The 9,038-nt window shown below is 35.2% G+C and overlaps 1 long non-coding RNA gene across 2 annotated transcripts; it reads right to left on the minus strand.

The window, feature by feature from the left end:
* Window positions 1–3,640: 3,640 nt before the first annotated feature.
* LOC125260588 lies at window positions 3,641–8,319 on the minus strand. 2 transcript variants are annotated; one of them, XR_007183082.1, is made up of 3 exons: window positions 8,117–8,319; window positions 3,973–4,059; window positions 3,641–3,863 (listed from the first exon to the last, which is right to left on the minus strand). It is a non-coding gene; the product is annotated as an uncharacterized LOC125260588 (long non-coding RNA). The 2 variants fall into 2 exon arrangements; XR_007183081.1 differs by having other exon boundaries at window positions 3,973–4,062.
* Between the last annotated feature and the right edge of the window lie 719 nt (window positions 8,320–9,038).

The following is a 9,038-nucleotide window of genomic DNA, read 5'->3' on the forward strand; positions in this document are numbered from 1 at the left end:
TTTCACATTCACATTAAATTACAGTGAACAAGGTCTTTCAAGCTTTAAAGGGTTAGTTCACCCAAAAATGAATATTCTGTCATTAATTACTCGCCCTCATGTTGTTCCACACCCGTAAGAGTCAGACCTTTGTTCATCTTCAGAACACAAATTAAGATATTTTTGATGAAATCCGAGAGTATCTGATCCACACATTGCCTGCAACGTCATTGCACCTTTTGACATCCAGAAAGGTGTTTTAAAACATTGTTAAAATAGTCAGCGTGACTACAGTGGTTCAACCTTAATCTTATGAAGCGACGAGAATACTTTTTGTGCACAAAAACAAAACAAAAATAACAAATTTATTCGACAATTTGAACCATTGTCATACGTAGTGCACTCAGAGCAGGCTTCCTTGTTTACATCTGAATGCCGGCTCATTATTGGCCGGATCCTGTGTCTGCATCACATGTCCAGCTTTGGCCAATACTGAGTTGGCATTAGGACGTAAACAAGGAAGTTCACTACGTATGACAGCAGTTCAAATTGTTGAATAAGGTTGTTATTTTGTTTTGTTTTTGTGCACAAAAAGTATTCTCATCGCTTCATAACAAGGTTGAACAACTGTAGTCACGCTGACTATTATAACCATGTTTTAAACTACCTAACTTTAAGTTATGATTGGGCATTAGTGATGAACACCTGCTGTTAACAAGCATAATCACTGAGGAGAAATACAATAACTACAAAGGACTTCCAGCAACAGCCTTAGATGAAATCAACTGAAGATAAAAGACATTAAATCTCAAGATCTGATAAAACAACTCCACAAACAGCATATTATCTCAATAACTTTAACTTTGCTTCAGTGTTATTTTAACTCTATGTAGAGAGATTCTCTGAGCAGAGTTGATTTAACTCTGGGGATTTTGCTGTGTGAACTAACATAAAAGTAGTTGTTATTAATATTATTATTAGTAATGAAAGCCTGTATGTTTCTGTCTTTTTATATGTATATTTTGTAAGTTCTGTAAGTTATTGTATGGCTTCAGATAACTGGTATATGAGTCAAATCGACCAACTTTTGTCCTCATTCATTATAATTTCTCTGAAAAGAAAGAACAGCACCATCTTATGAATTCCTCCTTTTGTGTTCAAAATGTCAGATGAGTTCAGAATGGCATGATGTGTAAAAATGTCAGGAATATGTGTTCTGGAAGAATTATATGTAGGCCTAATTATCACAAATGTGAAGTATGAGCATACTTGTAGGTTGCTTTAGTAAATAAAGATATGTAGGTGTCTATATAGTTTTGGTTATAGTCTATATGAACACAGTAGCTTAGGAGTGTTGTCAATAATTTATCTCCGATAGTTTTGAGACCAGCTGTGCCAGTTATCAACAACTGACAACTGAAGGTAAAATTTCATATCAAAACACTAGGGGGAGCCAAGCACCATTGTCTCTGTCTTTCTCTCTTATTCACAAATAGACTCTTGGTACAGATACCCTGTGGATTGGCAGCATTACATTCATTTACATGTATTAAACATTACTGTGGACTATACTGGAAAGAATTTACTTATTTAACATATTAAGCTGTAATAGCCAGTACGTGAAGGCCCTTGCATTTGGTTTTTGACACTTGTGCAGTGGTTTAACAGTTTAATTAATGAATGAATTAAATAATTATTCAAGTAGTTTTATATATTTTGTTTATTTGAGGACATTAGGAAATTCAATCATCTTATTACTGTCTTAAATTACCACAGAGTTAATAAACATCTGAGATTTACAGTTTGCTTTGGGATTTAATGAATATAAAGCATTTCCTTTGCCTGTTTCTTTTATACCAGGAAACACGGTTGTACAATCCAACAAGCACAAAAGGGATCTCCTTCATCTGAAACTTCATTAAATGTAGGCGGTTTAAAAAAGACTGAAAGGAACATGAGGTTGCGTTTGAAGAAAGACTGTTAAAATGTTTGGGATACTTTTCACTGCGTTGGATTCAAAAATACCCTCAACCAAAAGCCACATTCTATGGAAAGCTTTCGACCCGTAGAGAAATCAAACATTTGCAAAAACATGGAAACATAATCATGCTAATCATAAAATCAGGACCAAAATGTCAATCAATTCTTTTTAAAGCTCCGCTCTAAAAACAGTTAATTTCATCTAGTAATTGTAAGGTCTGATTTTTTTTTTTTTTTTTTTTTGTAATTAGCTGTTCATGGATAATGAGTAATTACAGATCTGCCAAATTTCCTTTAAAAATAAACAGACTGTTTGCAGAATGCAGATCACAGATTGAAATATCATCCAGGCCTTCTGCTTTTTTCTTCTTCTTTTTGTTCTTATATCTGTCCTTTTGCCCAATGTTATTTTGTTTATTCATCTTTTTAAGATTCAAATAGGATTTTCTTATCAAGAGAGAGGGTTAAATCCCAAATCAATTCTCCACACAGTCACTTTAAGTTAGTTTTGGTAAATCATATATGAAATGCATGAAAGTCATGTATTGATAGACATGTATGAAAATAGTTCAACATTGTAAATGATCCTGTCCAAAGGAATCTAACGTCCTGTTTGCCCCTCAGTCAGGCCTCTCCCTCCTTTATCTGGACAGAGCTGGGTATACACTGGCCCGCAAAGCCCTGCAGGGCTGTTTGGACATCCTGTGTGTGTGCAGCGAAAGAGAGAGCGTGTATGTGTGTGGTGTGCAGATTTGTCAAAGCCACAGACTAAATAACAAATATTGGACAGACAGGATTGGAGAGACAGGGTGAGAGCGCATACATACATACACACACCGGTCTCTGGATGACTTAAAATAGGCTATTTCTGGATGCTTATTGTGTCTGACTAAATGTACATGCATTTTTTAGCCATGACAGATCACATAAGCATAAGATTAAAGGGATAATCCATCCAAAAATGTAAATTCTGTCATCTTTTGCTCACCCTCATGTTGTTCCAAAGCTGTATGAATTAAGTTCTTTCATTGAACACAGAAGGAAAACTTTCACATTTCCATGCAATTACAATAAATGGAAGAAAAATTAAAAGGACGCAAAAGTACCATATAAAAGTGGCCCATATGCTGTGCTTCAAATGGAAAAATAAAAGAGACGGTACTCCCAATGCTCGGTTCAGAACGTGTTCCTGAAGAAGGGAAGGCATGGCGGGCTTCCGTATACGTGCAACATTTTGGAAGTCCCGGTACACAAAGGAAACTGGCGGGACGCTAAAGATAAAAAATAAAGCCGGTGGTGTGTATGACTTCAGCACTATATTCTGTAAATTTTGTGCGAGGAACGGAGTAAAATTTAAGTGATTATTCACTGTTAAATGCTATGATAGGAACATTGAATCAGTGAGTTGAGCAGATCAGTCTGATGAAATGAATCACTCAGATCAGTTTGAACCGGATCAAATAGAACATCTCATGAACATGCTAGGGTAGATTTTCAGTGAATAACAACTTATATTTTGGTCTCTTTCTCACACAAATCTACTCTTATGAATCACTTTTATTCTTGAATTCTTACCTTTTTCTTGAATTCTTCAGTTCCCATTCTTTTTAATAGAGAAAGAAAAACACTGACCAAAAAACATTTTTCTTTTTTTTTTCTCTACAGAATAGAGTCGTACAGGTTTTGAAATGACATGAGCAAAAACTTTTAATTTTTAATTGAACAATCATTTTTGGGTGAACTAATCTCTTAAGGGCTGATGTTCAGATCACAGATTACCAAACATTTTCCCCAAACCCCCAGGATATGTCCTCAGACATAATCTCTTCTCTTTATCTCTTTCTTTCTATCTGTGATAGTATATGACTCAGAGCCAGAGTCAGGCTGCAGTGGGCCAGCAGGATCTGGTTTATTGAGGGGAAGAGATCAGTCATATGCATTGCACACACACAATGGAAAACATAAAAACATTTCTGAGCTGTTGACTTTATGGGGAAGGTATTGATGTTATACCTGCAGACAGCATCATAAATACCTTTCCACGGCCCACAATGCAAGCCACCAAATCAGCTGCTCTCTTTACTCTCACACTGTCCATCTCTGCTGAAAAATACATCACAAATAGAGAACTAACTGGTCTGCATGGGAGTTTACAATCTGAACTATGCAAATTTTTTTAGATCTGTTTTGTAGAATATTACAGCAGTCATTCCCAACTGGTTTTTACATTGGACACTGAATGGTGACATTGAATGGTGCTGATCAAACAAACAAAAATATCATTAAAATTGAACATTGCAAATTATTATTATGAACTGCATAGGCCCAACAATATGAAAAAATATTACCATGACATAAACTCTCAGAAAAAAGGTACAAAAGCTGTAAGGCCATACCCTTTCAAAGGGTACACCTTATTTACACATAAAGGGTGCATATTAGTAACTTAAAGGTATTATTTTCTGAAGTGTACATATTAGTACTTTTTGAAAGGGTATTTAAATTATAACAATACATTGTTTTAATTGAATAAAAAAAAACTATTGCATTTTTATTTCATATTGGGTGCTAAAACAAATACTTGCAAGTAATAAGTATTTGTTTTATTTATTAATAGGACAAGCTGAATAAAAAAAATATATATATATATATATACATATATAGAAAAAATATACTTAAAAGGGTTATTTCACACAAAAATGAAAATTCTGTCATTAATTACTCACCTTCATGTCGTTCCAAACCCGTAAGACCTTCGTTCATCTTCGGAACACAAATTAAGATATTTTTTTATGAAATCCGAGAGCTTTCTGATCACCCATAGACTGCAAAGCAATTACCACTTTCAAGGCCTAGAAAGATACTAAAGACATCGTTAAAATAGACATAAAACGATCGGTTTGTGCGAGAAACCGAACAGTATTTATATAATTTTTGTACCTCTAATACCCCACTATATCCAACTGCCTTGAGCATCAGGTGTGTGAGGTCTGAATGCACTCTTACACTGAAAGTGATCTCTCGCAATCATTGACGTATACGTGTGAGAGATCACTTCCGGCATCATGTTTTCAGACCTCACACACTGGATGCTCAAGGCAGTTGGACATAGTTGTGTATTAGTGGTAAAAAATGATATAAATACTGTTCGGTTTCTTGCACAAACCGATCGTTTTGTGTCTTAGGACATCAATGTGTCGTGACGAGCTGCAGGGTTTAATTTGGATTTGTCTGTGCGTGTTTTTTTGACTCTTAAAGATGGAGTTCCTATTCACACACATTATATGACTGACAGACGGCAACGGTTGGAGTTAAAAATCATCATTTGTGTTCTACTGAAGAAACAAAGTCACCTACATCTTGGATGCCCTGGGGGTAAGCAGATAAACATCAACTTTTCATTTTTGAATGAACTATCCCTTTAATGTTATGAAGCAATGAGAATACTTTTTGGAAAAGTACAAAAAACAAAAATAATGACTTTATTCAACAATTTCTTCTCTTCAAGGTCGGTTTCCAATGCTTTTCACATAGTAAACACATTGCAGTGCTTCCAGATTCTACGTCAAAACTGCGACTGGCGTGAACAGCATCTGAGACTGACAGAAGAGAAGAAATTGTTAAATAAAGTCATTATTTTTGCTTTTTTTGCACACAAAAAGTATTCTCGTCCCTTCATAAAATTAAAGGGTTAGTTCACCCAAAAATGAAAATTCTGTCATTTATTACTTACCCTCATGCCGTTCCACACCTGTAAAACCTTCGTTAATCTTCGGAACACAAATTAAGATATTTTAGTTGAAATCCGATGGCTCCGTGAGGCCTCCATAGGGAGCAATGCCACTTCCTCTCTCAAGATCCATAAAGGTACTAAAAACATATTTAAATCAGTTCATGTTCATTCAGTGGTTCAATATTAATATTATAAAGCGACGAGAATATTTTTGGTGCGCCAAAAAAAAACAAAATAATGACTTATGGCCGATTTCAAAACACTGCGTCGCTTTATAATATTAATATTGAGCCACTGTACTCACATGAACTGATTTAATACATTAATGGATCTTGAGAGAGGAAATGTCATTGCTCCCTATGGAGGCCTCACGGAGCCATCGGATTTCAACAAAAATATCTTAATTTGTGTTCCGAAGATTAACGAAGGTCTTACTGGTGTGGAACGGCATGAGGGTGAGTAATAAATGACAGAATTTTAATTTTTGGGTGAACTAACCCTTTAAGGTTGAACCACTGTAGTCACGTTAAATATTTTAACTATGCTTTACTACCTTTCTGGGACTTAAAATTGGTAATTGCATTGCTGTCTGTGGGGGATCAGAATGCTCTTGGATTTTATCAAAAATATCTTAATTTGTGTTGCGAACATGAACGAAAGTCTTGGGTTTGGAACGAAACGAGGGTGAGTACTTGATGACAATTTTCATTTTTGTGTGAACTAACCCTTTAATATCTTTTCTTAATACTTAATACGTTTTCAGGAGTTGGTAATAAGATGCTACATCACGTTTTTTTTCCCCCTCCTCCTTTTCCTATCTTGTTTAGCTATATAACTACATCAACTGTGCATGAAGTTAAGAGCAGGCTAATACAGAGAAAAGGATTATATGAAAGGGTCCCTCAAGAACATAATTAGCTGTCGAGTTTGTAAACTCTTTCTCTGAGATGTGTATGTAAGAGCAGCTAATATCATCAGCTCCCCCCTGTGCCCAATGAACTAGAGCAGACTGGATGTTAGAGGATTGTTTCTGTCTCCAGGCAGCAGAGGGGAATGTTGTAATAGTGATAATGGTAATCTGGTGGGTGCATTGAGGGTGATTGTAGATGATTTGCAGATGACAAAAAGAATGAAGAAAAAAATAAGGTTGAAACCAGTACAGGCCAAATGATGTCATTTTTGGGCTTTAATCTGGTTTTGTTGTAGAAGGGTGAGTTCTCTGGAAGATCTAACTGCTTTTGAACTTAATCAGCACCTTCAGTCATGGACCAAACACTCTCTCCCTAATGCTCATTTCCTTTTAAATGGAAGTGATAAAGATTATGGAATTTAGTTGTGAATGTGTCTGTGTGCAGTTTTGTTTGAACTTGTGTGGTCTTTTCTGGCATGACTGAGATGGTAAAGCCATCAGAGGAGAGTGACAGTGGGTGACACTCTACAGGGGGGTGAAGGGGTGATACAAGACAAGCCTTAATTAGCTGCTTAATGGGTTTCACACCCTTCTATTTGCACACATACCATAGCACACCACCTTCACTGAAAAAAATTGGTGTAGGTTTTACTTTGAAATCATTTTTACACAGAAAATGCTTGTAAATTCCATAAATAATTACAAAGAAACAGCAAATAATACACTGAATTAAATCTAGATAGACGAAAATAGTATTTTCTTGTAATATTTACTCAAATAATCTTAGTTGTATTTTACAACTCCAAAAAACTTAATTTTTTTTAACAGTTGCTTAATGTATGGCAATTTTCTTATGTGTGTACTGTATACAGGGCTGGGTTTTGACACAATTTTCATGATTCGATCCGATTACTATTCACATGCTTTCAATTCGATTATGATTTCGATTCAATATCGATTATTTTGGAAGTAGTAGGCTATTTCAGTTAGGCCTACAGTACATGGCAAATTTTCTAGAGGAAAAAAAATCTCTCAATGCTGTAAACTATATAAGTCAGTTGGTACTACTATAATAATATTGAAGGTTAAATTAACTTATTTATATACAAACACTTAAATTACACTCAATGATGTTTTTATTATAAATAAAGCTTAGAATTACATAATCATATTTCTACTCCAATTCGTTTTTTTTAATATAATCATTTAAATCGCAGCTGTCATAACTGATTTATTCAAACATGCATTAAATATTGAAGAACATTAAAAATTATAATGAATATATGTAACGTGCATAGCTATATTTATCAGAATGTTGCTTTCCAAAGTACACTTTTCTAGCTGACTAATGAGTTTATGGTCACTGAATATGTTTTTCTGAGGTAAATGTGACGTTACGTGACATTGTTTACAAGCTGTTTTATTGACGTCTATCCGCAGTTGAAACACTGATTGAGCTATTACACGAGACATGATACGGATTTCGGTAAGTTGTACTGTATATTTTAACGTACCTTCAGATGTTTATTCATGTTTATTTCGCGCTGTAACTGGTATTAAAGCGGAGGAGAGGATGTTCACATGCGCTCGTGCTGCCGCTTCTGTTTAACTGAGGCGCTACAGCGATCTGTCACGTGACATTAAACAGCGCCAAAACGGTATTTATTTTTTGAATCTCATAATAAGATGGACGTCATTTGAAATCTGAGACTTTGCTTCATATTAAAAGTAACAAAGTAAAGATTATTGCGATTTATTGGATGGGAAGCGCTACATGTTCTGCTCATTCATCAACTGAAAACAGACTAATCGATTTAAGAATCGATATCAGTTCGTAAAAATGAGAATTTATTAAAATCGAGAAATCAATATTTTTTACCCAGCCCTATAGTCTGTACTTAAGTATGAATAAATGTATTAATTAATTCATTTAACACTTTTCTGTATTGTATTACCGTATCCAGCTTCAATTGTGGCATAACCCTAACCCTTTAAACTCCAAAACTTCATAGCAAACTTCAAAACATCTTCTCAGAAGAATTGTGCCTATCACAGGCTCATAGAAACACTTTTGTGAAGGCCATCTGTGCGTCACGAGGCATTTGAGAGGCTGATATGTCACAACACGTACACACACAGACAGAGAAAAAGAAGGGCATAAGTAAGTGGGTGCATGAGTTTTTTACTAATGAAATCCATAATAGGCCTCTCTTTACTGCACATTTCTGGTGTCTTTATGTGGTCACTGTTCCACTTTATAATCTGCCTGGTTATTTTGATGTATAAACTTGGTAACACAGGCATTGTGCCATTAACAAATGCCACCTCTCTCCCTCTCTCTCTCTCTCTCTCTCTGGTTTAGAATAGAAACGCTAACTTGTCAAAAGAAGTCTTTTCCCTGCGGATGCAATTAAAATCTTAAAAAGGGAAATGCAG

Source organism: Megalobrama amblycephala, linkage group LG24, assembly GCF_018812025.1.
Source record: "Megalobrama amblycephala isolate DHTTF-2021 linkage group LG24, ASM1881202v1, whole genome shotgun sequence".
Taxonomy (NCBI): domain Eukaryota; kingdom Metazoa; phylum Chordata; class Actinopteri; order Cypriniformes; family Xenocyprididae; genus Megalobrama; species Megalobrama amblycephala.